Raw genomic sequence first — 14,872 nt, forward strand, 5'->3', positions numbered from 1 at the left:
TTTGAATGAATTTGTTCTTTCTGCATCTTTTATGGTACAAGCCTGATCTAGCATCAAATGAATAAAGCAGTGGTATGAGGAAATAGAAAACAGATTGGAAATTTTAGAGGATACACAACATTGGTCTAATGCAAATCTAAACAGAAAACACATTTAATAATAACCGTTTCATTTCTATAGCTGATGATGTTATAATAAGATACAACTCACAAGTGTTCATTTGCCTAGTAGACCAACAGTACATATGGTAAAGTCACCTGAATCAGTAAGGAAACTCAATTTCAATTTCTTTTGTTAGCTTTCAGCCTTTGGACGTTTCTTTTTACTAGTTTTTATCATGTTCTTTTCCACTCCTTTTCAGTTTGGGGACTGTTTCTTTGTAATTAAGAGCTATATGCACACATCTGTGATTCTTGCACATTCCCAGCCACTCTTGGTATTTGTAGGAAGCTCCAGTCTGGCCACACAGGAGCTGGCAATAGTTGGAACTAAATTTTAGGAATTTATAAAAAGCTGTTCCATTTTATGGCATAGGGCCAGGAACTTCTCTGATACAATAAAAGCAATACCAAATAAGCACCTTATTATCTCCTTATGGATTCCGTTTTAGGGTATGATTAAAAGGAATGATAAACTATAAATGAGTAGCTGCCCTATATTTAACTTACAGTTATTTTAACATATTTGTTTGAAGCACTAATTGTCAGAAACAATGGCATGCCATAACTGGCTGCAATAGTTTAGTGCTAAGATAGGGAGAGGCTTCATAATAATGATGCTGACTTCTGAAAAGCTCTGTCAGTTCCCTTTATTACTGAGGATGAAATTTCAGCTCACAAGGAACATTTTCTCAATACCCATGCAGTGATAATCCAGGTAAAAAGTGACCTATTCAACTCGATCCATTAAGCTGAAATGTGTGTTGAAGTGTTCTATTGCAATTTTTTCCTTTTTTTTGTGAACTAGGAAAAAAGTAACCTTGCATTAAGACTTACTTTAACGCGTTATATGGAATATTTTTGTTTTCTTTGAAGGTTTTATGTCTTGTCATATCTTTTACTCAGAATATATTTTCCTAATACAAGCGGGTTGTTTCACCCTTTTGAAAGCTTAAACTGTACAATACTGTTAGAACTATTTTCTTACTATTCAGTTAAAAAAAATCAAATGTAATAGAAGCTATATGTGTATTTAAATATCATTAAGGAAAACTCAACATGGCTTACTCAGGAATCTAATTATATCTAAAATAGCTTGATAGCATTTTCATACCTCATCCATGGAAACGCTGATATTTCTCTTTCCCAAACGAGAGGTGCAGAAACAGAAAGGTTCATGAAAACTTTGGGTAACTAAAGGCAGATGATGTCCAAAAACCTGGGGCTGGACCCTGAAGTCTACACTCAACCACTCACCTACATCTTCTTTAGATCCAAGTGGATCCAGTCACAAGAGACTTATGTAGGAAGCACAGTGTCCTATTCTCTAGCAAGCACTCTAGCAGACTAAGAAGAAAAAATATCTCTAAAATTAATAGCAGAATTCTTCATACTTGGATTTAAACTACTATCTCTTGTAGAGGAAGATAAAACCAGAAAAGCAAGAAGTGATTTTCAACTCTTCAATAAGTATTTCAGTATCTCACCATAGAAATAATGAAAATAAAAACAAAAAAAACATAAAAAAGGTTTTTTTAAAACATGCGAAATTTGTAAATCAATGTAAACACTTTAACAACAAACATAAATAACTGTTGATATTATCAAGAAAGTTAGAAAGTAAAATTGAACTCTAGATGTTTCTATTCCAGTGGAAAAAAGTTTTCATTATTTTAAAGTGCAATTGATAAAATTTTTCACTCTTTTCAAATATGTTACATTTCCCTTTAAAGAATTCAGATAAAAATTGGAAATGATAAATGCTAAATTTTCTTGTAAAAGTCACCTAAAATTGTTATGTTTATGAGTTGCAACATTAATACCACTGCACTTATGAGAATTGTTAGGCATTAGCAATTCATTATAATTTTTAAAGACATGAAGAAATGAAACTTCAATTGAAGTCTAACCCTAAAGTATTGGTGAATAATTTAATTTTCTTTCGACTAATAATGCAAAATAAGCTCTTTCTCTAGAAGATTACTACTTTTCTATCATTTTTCTTACAGTCTACCATTATTTCTAGCACTTTCAATATCCCTCAATATTAATTAGGAAAAATAGTTAATGTTCTTGGTTTCTAATAAAATTTGGCTCCAATGCTCTAGTACATGGTGCATCACTGCCTACAAAGATTCTCTTAAATGTAATAAGATTTCTTGAAGGCAGTAAGACTTGTTCTTTTATATACAACACCGTAGTGTCTCAACATCTTAGAATACAAGTGATGTATATTTCCCTTTATGAATGGGAAGTTGAATTGTGTGTTTATGCCAATACATATAAATAACAAAAGCTTCAATGTGCTTTTCTTTCCAGATGAAACATCCATACACCTGCAGTAAACATTTAATTCAGCTAGTAAAATACTGAAACCACTTTAAACTATGTAGCTCTATCTCTGTCAAATGACATTTTTCATACTCTATTTTACTTATTCTGAGTTATTTATGTTAAATTATATCAAGTGGAAATTTAGAATGAATGACAATAAGGTTTCCATGGAATAATCAGACATCTGTTGTTGTTTTTCACTCAAAGGCAGATTTCTGAACTCAGTTTTTTTTTAAAAAATCCTTCTTCCATCTTTTAAAAATCCATCTTTTTGCAGTGAAGAAACAACATAAACAGGATATTCTATGGAAGATTATTTTACTCCATAAACCCAAAGACTGAGTTGTGAATATATTATTTTGAGGTTACAGTTTAAAGAATTCAGACATAATGAAAGTATTTTTTGACTACCTCAGTGTACTGTGAAAATTTGTGTTGGAGAAAGGCTGGACATAGCTATTAAAGCAAAGGATAGTCAGTCAATTTAGGCATCATTATTATTTTTATTTTTTTTTCTGCTTGTCATTACAGTTCTTCCATCTTGAGTTTATTTTCAGTGACTTTACTTCCCCACCTGTTACAGCTGAGTGCATCATCACCCAATCTCAGTAAGGTATAAAATATCTTGAGGAAACTATATTTGTTTGCTGTTAGCTTGTTTTCCCAAAGAAAATGTAGATCTCCTCTGGGTCATTTTCTCAGTACACCAAGTATATATACTGCAGGCACTTGCATGCATAATTGATAAGGTGGGAGAGAAAGAGGAAGATATTCTTAATAGTATTCATGTAATCTAATCACATTTTTGTGGGAACTTTCAAAAAAGTATATAAATAAGCTGTCTCCAGTCCTTGTGTCATTCCCCTTTCACTTCCCACTGCCACACATTGGAAACACAATGTTTCTCTGGATGTGAAAAATACTTCTTCTGTATTCAAAAATACATGCCAACACACATTAAAAATTTACCCAGTTTGCACTGTAGGATATACTTTTAATGTAATGCAAATTTTGCTTGTTAAAGGTCATTTTCTTTCCCAGAAGGTTCATGAGCTCAGCCCTAGACTGACCCCTGGTCCTCTCTGGGAATTGGCTGTGCAGAACTGACTAACCGTGAAATCCATACAAAATCAAGCACGGATAATGTTTTCAGAAAGCCAGGCAAATATAAATTGTTCTTCTCATACACATTAGGACCTGCGTTTCATACCTGAAAACAGGTATCAGAATTTATTTATTATTTATTTATATTTTTTAAATTAAATACCACATTTAGTAAACATTGAGCTACAACTGCTTGCTATTTAAGTACAATAGTGTGAGGGAAAAAATGCCCTTTTTGATTTTTTCATACAGGTCATATGCTGGCACGTGCTGGATTACCACTCACTCCCTCTCTCCACTAAGAAAATCTAAATCATTTTTTTTTCCTAGTAAAACTTTAGACTTTGAAAATTAAAACGAAGGGCAATTTTGCACATAGCCATTTTCAGAACATAGCTATGAAAGAAACATTCAAGAAAAAAGAAAATCAGAAAACCTCAGAACTTGGCTGATATGGAAACACAGACAAAGAAACTCTTTGATATCTGGAATTATGAGGATATAAAATTAACTGCTTCAGTATGTGGCACTGGAAAAAAACTGTCTTCATGGACTGCATAATTTAAAAGATTGTGAGGTTAAAGATCTGTATAACTCTTCATAACACTCTAACTGGATTCTCCATAAAGCCTATAAACTAGATGCCAGCATAAAATTATTAGACCTGCATTTGCAGCTTTGCTTATTATAGCACTGTTATTTTCACATCATTATTAATAGAACTGAGGCTAAGTAAGCATAGCTCCCAAGTAGTAGCAAGCATTTGTGTGACATTCTGCATCACTGCTAGTCAATACAAGCTTTGGAGAAGAGTAAGCATGACAAAGATCTTTTGGGGGGGTGGGGGGAAAGTAAGTTTATGGGGTTGTCTGGTTGTTTTTTGAGGATAAAGAACCCCTGTTGATGCAGTAAATTATGCGAAGGAACAGGATGGCAGAAAAACTGTATTTGCCATTATTTCTTGATAGCACTCACAGCTGAAGTGGAGGAAGGAAAGCAAAAGTAAACATGAAAAAAAACCCCAAATATCTGAAAGCATGCCTGCTATCTCCCAGGGTATTTGGATCTTAAACATAATGATAAAGGCAGTTTCATCGTGACAGCATCTCATGTGCCCAACAATACTTTCCAATACTTGCATCCAACACTATCTCAGTAAAACAGGTATAGGAAGAAAGAAAGAAAATTCTCATTAACTGTGAAGAGAAAACCTCCCAAACAAAAATGGCAAAATGCACTCTTAGTTCTATTTTTTTTTTTTCTTGATACTTATACTTCTCTTTCCCACACTTTTTTATCTGGATTAAATTTTATCTGGATTAAAATTGTCGGATCCCACAAACTGAGTAGAATCTGCTCAGCCTTCCTTTTTTTCATGTGTGTCTGAAATCTTAACTCATCTGTGTTGTCTGAACAGCACTGTCATTATATTCAGACAGAATAATACATCAGATGTAATAATTATTAATCAATCCTCCTTCACTTTTTCCAGATGGACAGACAAGAGCTTTTTATGCCAACTTTACTCACCTATTTGCCAGGATTTTTTAAAATATTTTGAAAATTATATTGTTATATTTCTAATAATTTTGGAGGTGGCCAAAGGATTTAAATACTGATTCTATGGTTTTTCATCTTCTGAATTTTTATGTGGGAGTAATATATGATTTTGAAGATGGGTTATCTGACAAGAGGCTTATTTAATGGCCTTTCTCTCTTGCAGACTTTTGCAATTGTGGTTTAGACAAAATATGGTTTAGACTAAGAATAGAAATAAATTCCATTAAAACCTAACTTCAAGTTATTCTTTCATAGACTTAAAAAGCTAATTCATGGCTTCCAAACAATAATCCTCATGTATTCATATAAGCAAAATTCTATTTAATAAAAATAATTTAACATTTTCTTCTTCAAAATTAAATGAAAAAATCCTCACAAAGAATTACTACAAAATAAAACAATAAAATATAAATAAAATATAAAAATATTTTTATAACAATGAACTTTACTGTGTTCTTACTTGCACTTCACATTTACACACGCAATTTTTTTTAAATAAAAAAATGGGCCTAAAATAATGAGAGGGAAAATGAATTTGTGTGGAATGAAACAGACAGAAAGTAATGGAAATAAATAAAAAGTGTGTATTGGGGATGCTGCATATTCCTTATCCACTTTATGACATTAATATATGTTGCAAAAGGAAAAGACAATGACCGAGAAGCAATGGATAGCATAGATGAGAAAGGAAGTCAAATCTTGTTCCTGACATGAATTTATAAAGAAAAAAACAAACTTCTTACATTGAAGTAACAAAAATTATACAGATTGTAAGCCAGAATCAGCACTGACATTGGTGCTGCTTATCTATACTTGGCAGACAGCAGTGGGGGATGTTGGGTTACAGCTCTGTGGTTACGCCAGTCTTCAAATGTTTTTACTTTCATAAAATATCAATATTGAAAACTTAACTTCTCCAAAACATACTTTCCTTTCAGAGGCAAAGTATCCAGAAGGGAAAGAAAAGTCAAGTAATCGTACTTTATTTACCTGAACCTGTTGAGAACTTACTGATGACATATTTCATTTTCAATTCTATACTGCAGAATTAAAGGCATACAGCAATTTGTGGAAAGAGATATTCTGTGTGAAGAAAGCTCCTCTTGAGGTCTTATTTCATGGCTAAGGGAAAATGAGGAGGAGAACAAGAAAAAATGAATGTATTAAGACCATTTTCAGACATGTTCTGAACTATATCTGCATGTACGTGTGAATTTTCTAAACAGTTGGAGTGTCTTTGGAAGTCTCTATACAAACACACTCCAAATACTGAAAAAAAATTATTGAAAACACAGAGTTAAATGCTTTTCTCCATTACATAAAACCTGGACAATTAGATACTTTCTCTTAAATTCAGACTTTTTCTAACGTCTCAGATCGGGCACTTCTACCTTTTTGAAAACCTTGGAGTCTGCCTTCCTTCAAGTCGGCCTTTGAAGAAAGTTCTTCAGAACTGAATGCAAGGAGGAAAAAGATGGAACCCTTTACTTACAGAGAATCCATCTGGTTTTGTCTGAGGTGTCAACCTTTCCATACAATATTCTTATGATAAGATAGTTTCATTAGCATGGACTGCTCAGGAATAATATTCTGTTATTCATTTATGTTTACTTAGATAAAAATCTTGACATTAAATTAATTAACTCAAACAGACATTCTTGAAAGCAAAACGGTGGCTTAAAATGTTGAAGGTATGAGATTCACTCTTGCCTTTTGAGGTAGCATTTCACATTTAGCCTTAAAGAATTAAAAAGTGAGTATGTATTATTTTTTCAATTTTTTCAGTTTAACTATTCCCATTGTTCCATTCAGAAATTCTGTCACAGATGTCTGAAATTGCTAAATTATTTATATATTTATTTTTATCTCCAACATGCAGGATAGTAATTTAAATAAATTGACTCCCTTCTGTATAACACCATTCAGCATCAAAATGCATTTCTGAAGGAAAAGAAATTATTTTAAATACTTCAAATAATCCAAAAGGCGATTTATAAAAAAAACCCAATGAACCTTCTGAAGCAGAAACTAGGATTCATCTCACCAAGACTGAATCTAAACTCTTAGCACATCATTCTGATTTTTTATGGCTAATGTAATAAAAGAAGTAGTTATAGTAAAAATATAGTTGTGGAGAAAAAAATAGTGCCACGTTGATAATCCTGCTTAGAACTGTTTCACAAATTATTATAGTAACTTGCCTAACACCCTATTGTAAATTACTGGCACAAGTTCAAAGTAGATAGAGGAATAATGAAGACCAAAAAAAACCCTGAACAAAAAAAAAGCAGCATCAATTGCCTTTGCTAATCCTCCCTTGTAGAAGCAATGGATATATTGTGCAACCACAAGCAGTAAACAGCTGATCTGCTCAGGGATGGAAGGACAGCTGCAAAAAAGATCCTGCACACCCAAAACAGGAAGCAGAAGGAATTTATATACCTCCTCCAGAAAAACCAGTTGGGTTCATTTCTTTTGGGGTAGGAAGGGTTAGGAAAAGGACACCAAAATTTCATATATAATTATAAAAAATGTTTAGAATTATAAAATTGTTTAGAATTATAAAATTGTTTAGGTTGGAGAAGACCTCCAAGGTCACAGAATCAATGACCCAACACTGCCATGACTAAACCATGTCCCCAAGTGCCACATCTCCATGTGATGTAGATGAACATGGCTCAGTTCATGAGAGAATTAAAGGACTGGCAATCTGAATGAAGGCAAGAATTGCTGGTAATTCTAGGTTTTTCCCTAAGTCTTAGCAAAATAAAGAAAATACAAAGCACATAATTTTGATCCTCATTTCCTTCATGATATCATTAAACAATCTTCAATGACAGTGCTTTCATTTAAGGATTATATAGTATTCTCCTGCTTACACACTGAATGGGGAAATTAAACACAGAATCTTACACAGACTCCTTGATTTTCACATGATTGCTTAACACTTTCTAGGGAAAAATAATGCATAATTTTGAAGAGCAAAAAGTCAGGTATACTTCATCCTCATTTTAATTACTTATTTAAAGACAGAATTTTTTATTCAAACTAACTTGCAATGCATACTAGTTGAAATGAACATATATTTTACAAATGCGGATTTGCACACATACTAGAAACACTTTCTATTTTCATGGTTATTTAAGAATAGTAGGTGCAGAAAAATTTCAGCCCTTTCACATGCCTAAATACAGTTCTAAAATATGTCAGGTTGATTGTTCTATTCATGCCTCTCAGTTGAATAGTGACTCCACTGTGTGTGATATCAAAACCATTCCAGAAAAAGAAGTTTAAAAAAAAAAAAAAAGAAGGCTTGCCTTTTGCCCTCTACTAAATTGAATTAGAAAGGGTCTTTTGTTGTTTTAGCTCAGAGGAAGGTTAGGTGTTCTGAAACAGAAAGTGTGGAAAGAGATACCCACAAAACACTATTTCATAATGCAGCACGTGCCATGAAGGCGACATCTTTGAAACCTGCAAAGCAAAATTACACTTTTTATTTTTCATTACAGACTTAACAATAAAACGCATTTTCCAGGCAACCTTACTCACCACGTATCTTTTAGTAACTTTAGAATTATACGAGACTTTTTCATCCATATTAAAAAGAACAAGTCAAGTAAGGTACTCTTCTAAATGATACTAGCATATTTTCCTTGTGTTTGTTCACAGTTGAATTTTTTGCCAAGTTTGTTTCTGGAAGAGTAAGAAGAAGTATGTTGAATATCAATGTGCTTAGACTGTAAAGCCCACAGTTCAATAGGTCTAGTATGAAATTTGATAAATATGCATTAGAACCGAAAGACAGATCTGAATTTTGCTTTGAGAAATTATTAGTAAAGCAGAAAATGACAATGAAAAATCTCATCCTTTTATACTGAATTGTAATTATTCTATTTTGTTTCAGATTTGAGAGGGTACATATTTAAAAAACGCATTCACATAAATTTAAGGAACAGGTAGACCAGGGAAATGATGGGACTGGAATATAAAGGCAAAGCTGACAGGAACATGGAAAGGGAGTAGAAAACAGAGGCAGGAGTAGGTCAAGAATATCATCAGACAAGAGATGATAAGAGATATTCGCTGCAGACAACAAATGTCTCTTTCAGATTTTGGAATTTTGCAGGGTTTCCCAAGTCATACCATGCCTCTGCTACCCAGAAAATAGTTTTTGCTCTCAGTGGAAAAGCATGCTTCTTGTTCCTGTGACATAAAATAGTATACACTAAGGAGAATAAAATACTTATACTTTTATCTTACACACACACTTGTGTGCTGATTTTAACTATTGAGAGCACTAGTGCAGGCATGGGCTGCATTAGAAACCTGGACTTTATCCCACAAAGTTTCCACTTAATACAGGATGAGAACTGAAGTTATATGAGGATGTACTCTTCAGGATGTTTACTCTGAAAGGCAGATTTGGTCAAACCCACTGCTCAGAGCTACACTGAAAGACAAGGAGAACAGTTCTTGGAGCACACAAAATTGTCTGCTGCAGACAAGTCTGACCTACCTGCTTTCCTACACAACATTTTCAATCTAAATGCTCAGCATTTCCCTTCTGCACCTCCAAAATGAGGGCAACATTAACTTGCTTAGGAATTCTTCACTGGAACAAAGCTATAGCTCCTGAGTTTTCAGCCAGCATCCCCTTTTATGTCAGTGGGATGGTAACAAGAATATTGTGAATATCTTGCACATGCACTAACACATGGCACCCTGCACATGGGCTCTGAGAAGGGAAGGAGAGAGTGATCATCTAATTAAAGAAGTTAACACTCGTGAAAAGGCCAATTAAGCTTGCATGAAAAAATCTTCATTAAGGTATTTCCTACATTTCAAATTAGTTACTTTGCTTATTGATAATATTCCCATATTATTTTTTCCCTGCATATGTATCTATATTACAGGAGTACATACAAATTATCCTACTTAATAAAAATACTCTGGTATTAGATATAAAAGAGAATCCTTTCTGCTATAGTGAAAAAACCTAGGGAAGCAATGGAAACTAGCAGAAAATTGAATTGCAATTGTGTTGGGCTAAAGGATCCATAGAAAAAGAAAAGAAAAAAAGCTACACCGTTACAGAATGAAGCCACTGCCAAAACTAATGTCCAGCAAAAAGACCATAGTATAAGGTACATTAAAACTCACAGTTTTCAATAGCACACCAGTCTTTAGCGTCTCTAAACTATCCAATTGACAGATAATTTGATATTCTCAAGGTGAGATATCTTTAAAATCACAGACAAACCTAATGGAAAGCTAAATCTCAGTGGATGAAACGGATTGAAAATAGAATTTGTATGAATTACCAAGCTAAGTGTTCCAACAATGGGCATAAACAGATATGTGACAAAATTCTGAGACTGGTAATGTTTCCCTGGACATTTAGCTGAAAGCCCTGAAATAAATGAAAAAACATTCTCAAGAAAATATTATGTGTTGCAGAAGAGCAGAGGATTTTTAGCAGAACCAATTGTGTACTGGGTTGCTAAAATATGTATCAACATTAGAAGATAAATGCACAACACTTTTATATGCCTGGAGTTGAAAAATCAGAGAAAGAGCATTAAGCAAGCCTGAAGTAATCTGTTATACTCCTTTCTTTTCACATTTACATGAAATCCTTATAACTTTGGTGGCAAGAGATTGAATATGTATACTGTTTCCCTTGATAGATGAATCCATTATCCTCAGTTTAAACCCAGCTGCCAGTGGAAATATCTGCATTAGCAGAGTCTCCTATAAAAACATTTTTGAAGTAAGGAAAACTTCTTACAGCTGACCAGATGTTATCTCTAATGAAGCAAAATATTTCCTAAACTTCTGTAGAAAGCAAACATTCTCATTATGGGAATTCTAGTGAGTTAGTTCCATGAACCTAATGAATCATTAGTATTTTTATTTATTTTTTAAACTCAAACTTAGTTTCAATGGAAAATGCTGCTTGTCCTTTTGAATGTTTCATGTAAGGCAACACCATCTTTGTTAATTTGTGAAAGAAAACATTTTACTTCATAAATATATAAAAAGCAGCTGTGTGATTTAGACCAATATAAAATTTCTAAATGCTATGAAGTTTAGTGAGAGTTCAGTTCTGTATGAAACTTTTAATTCATTTCACAAAACTACTATAAGGTTTAGCAGATCTCTTCTACGGTCACTACCTGCCCCAGTTCCTTCCTATCCCTCCCCAAATGTAAAATTTTCATATATTTTGCATATATTCTCAGTCTACAATCCAAGCACACAAGCTGCTGTTACTTCATTTAAGAGAAATGTTCAGCCAGAAACAGCTTTGGGGTGCAGAAACCACAGAAAGAGAATAATTATTTCTTTTGGGGAAACAAACACCTAGCAGTTACTTGCTGTGCTAAGTTGAGGGAAGAAGTAGACATGTAAGGAGATGTCTGCTTTCTGCTTACAGGCTCGAGGCTGCCAAAGAAATATGATCAGGACCTTGGTGTTAGTTTCAGCTACGGTTTAAACTCCCTACAGCAAAGTTCATATATATTGGCTTTTATTTTCAGATGTTGGGAAATATTGCTAAGCATTCTAACAGAGCAGTGACAAGTAACTGTTTTTTAAAAAATAATATTACTCTGCTTTTTTGTTTTTTTTCCCTTTTCAAGACAAGATAACAAATCTAATCCTCACAGCACCATCATAATACTCTTCCCTTCCTCTCTCTACCCTGACATAGAGAGTGGTGACATCAGTAATTACAAGTGCCAGTACCCAGGTGGTGCACAAGGCTTTTGGTACCAGGCCACTTCTTCATCTTGTGGACAATAATGTTAATCAGGAAGCAATCCAGGCTTCCACCAGAGAAAAATCATGACCTGCCCTATTTGAATTAGTGCTGGATAACTCCCAGACGGGTTAATAGAACTGAAGCCTAATTAAATCCAATCTCATGTATCTTGACTGCATTTCTGTGTGTCTAGGACAATGAATGAGCACAGGTCTTTTAGGGATAGCTCTTTAAAACAAAAACTTTAAAAATTAAAAGCCTTCTTTTAGATTACCTATCAGTCAGAGCACAAAGGCTTCAGCCATAGCTGTTGTGATTTGTTGGTCCAAAATGAACCTCCCCATGGAGATTACTCATAAAAGCAGCTGTGTCAAAAGCTCCTATTAGGCTGCCACTAAAAGAAAGAGACTTCAGAGGAAGAAGCTTTTATTTCTGGCATCCAACCTGAGGAAGGTAAAAAAAAAATGCTGAAGGTCAAGGCTGCTATAAACTTTTATGAAAATGCCAAAGACTTGTCAAAGGAGAGATCATCTGCTATCATCTTTACAGGCTGTAAAGGAATTCAGCATTATTTAAAAAAGGTCCTTCTAAGAGTCTCCCAGGCTACTTAGTTAAGAGTAAGACAAAAGAAGGTTTTAGGGTGCAGAAGCAAAACCAGCAAACAATTATCCAGAGAATAACAGACTTTGAAGGAAGAGACAAAATTAACCACAGATACAATAAATTTCTGCACTTCCCCAGTGCTCACCTCAGCTGATCTGTCCCAGAAAAGTCTCAAGCTTGTGTACCTCTTTCCCACTCAGATTACAACTGAACACGGACCACAAAGGATCCTAGCAGCTATTTCTCCCACAATAGACAAAAAATCCCCTTCTACAAACAATCAGAACCCACGTTTTATGCCAATGATAAGACTGAAAGAAGCACAGAGAACTTGAGGAAGAGACCTGCCCAGCCTTCATGAAACATGGCCCCAGGTGTTCTTTCCTTAGGTAATTCCCTGCCTTTTTCAGCTGAGCTAACATATAACTGCCCTAAAAATTATCAAACTGTGGACAGCAAAAACAGCAGCATAATGTAGCTGCTAATTTGGAAGCCATCAGTACAAGGCATTCAAGAGCAGGAAGAGTTTTTTTTTTCTTACAGAGAGCACCAACAGGGGCACTAGCAAAGGAATGATGGGGCCAGATGGGTGTGGAAGCCACAGGAAAAGCAGATCCTGGAAAAATATAAGGGGCAGGACCTAACAGCCCCAACACTTGTCTGCAAAACCTGAGCATTACACACACCACATGCTGCTTCTCTGGACATCCAGAAGAGAGGCAGCAGAGAAATCCTGAATCATTCCAGTGGGCTTCAGCAGAGGACAGAGAGGATCCCCCAGATCTGCAGGCATAGCAAGACCCAAAATGGTGAGCAGGGTTTGGCCCAGGACCACCACCCTCCACAATATCCAGCAAACAAACCAAGATTGGAGGATCTTCCTGGGTGTCATGAGCATGTGGGCACCTGACTTTCAGCCCAGAGCATGTGAAGACAAGTCCTAGTGCTTGGGAATACGTGGGCAGGATCAATGAGTCACACCTGTTTTGTTTTTAAAAGGAATCCAAATCCCCTCCTGTAAAATCTTCCTCTAAAATTTGCAGTGCTGCCACCAATGTTGCAGAATTAGGTGTTTATATCATGTTTAGGTGCATAACTTCTTCACAGACAGTTTTCAGATATCTTTTTGATGTTACCAGAGATGGTGACTCAGCCACTTCCTTGGAAAGCCTCTTCCAATGCCCAAAAAACCTTCTGGTGAAGAATTTTTTCTTATTATCCGACCTAAACCTTCCCTGAGGTAATTTCCTTTTGTCCTATTTAGCAACAAAGACGTTTAAGGTGTTTGCTATGGGAAAACATCCTTGAGGTGAACAAAGGCAAAGAGTCATCCTTGGATCAATTCTAATGTTCCAAAGACCATGCATGTTTTAGGTTCACCAGAGAAATTAAGTGTGTCTTAAGCTCCACAGCATGCAGTGAGCCCTTTCTGGTAAGTGAAAGCACATTGGAGAAGACCAACCATCACAGTCACACCATCAGTGGTGTGACCTTCAGACTGAAACTGCCTCCTGTACAGTCTAAAATGATGCCATTTGAAATTGGTTTTGGAAAAAAAAAAAAAAAAAGATTTGGTTTGCATTAAGAAACAGAAAAATTTCTCCTGTATCGTTTCCATTTAGTCTTTTACCACCTGACATTAAAGGATAGCTAAGTGATTTGACTTCTAAACCAAAGGTATACAAAGTTAAAACTATGAAGATTTGGTACTTCTGGTTCAGGCCTCCAGGGAGCCTTTGCAGTTACTCTTTTCCAAGAAGTATAGCTGATCAGTCTGAGTTTTTACTCCATAAAAGGGATAGAAAAAATGTCTTTTAATAAAACAATTTATGAATCTGTCCTTTAAGTCTTTGTAAATCATAGTCAAAATACCTTATAAGATTGCTCTTTCTTATTAGTGTTTATGTGCACCCATATATTTATAACTTATTTTGTTATATTTAATTTAATTCTATTTGATATTTCACTGTAGAAAGGGTTAAAAAATTACTTTAAAATCTTCTGAAAATTCATTGTGGTCATCTGGAAAGCAGTAATATAATGTCTATTTAGAGTGCACATTCTTAACAGCAGCAATTTTGGTACCAAAAACTTCTAGTAGTATCTGTAATGTCATGGCAACTGGGTACTTATATTGCACATAATTCAATTATTTAATAGCTCTGAGTGTAGTATCTGCCAAACCAAATTTTATTAAGCAAACAAAAAAATTATTTTCCCATACATTTACATTTCCAAAATAGTTCTGAATTCTACAATACTGTTTATAATTAATAGTCCTTACTGTTTTTGCCTCAGAGCAAGCCTTTGCACTTTCCTGAGTTTGGTCTTCTGTCTTGCACAAACATTC

The sequence above is a fragment of the Lonchura striata genome, chromosome 4, assembly GCF_046129695.1.
Source record: "Lonchura striata isolate bLonStr1 chromosome 4, bLonStr1.mat, whole genome shotgun sequence".
In the NCBI taxonomy this organism is placed as follows: domain Eukaryota; kingdom Metazoa; phylum Chordata; class Aves; order Passeriformes; family Estrildidae; genus Lonchura; species Lonchura striata.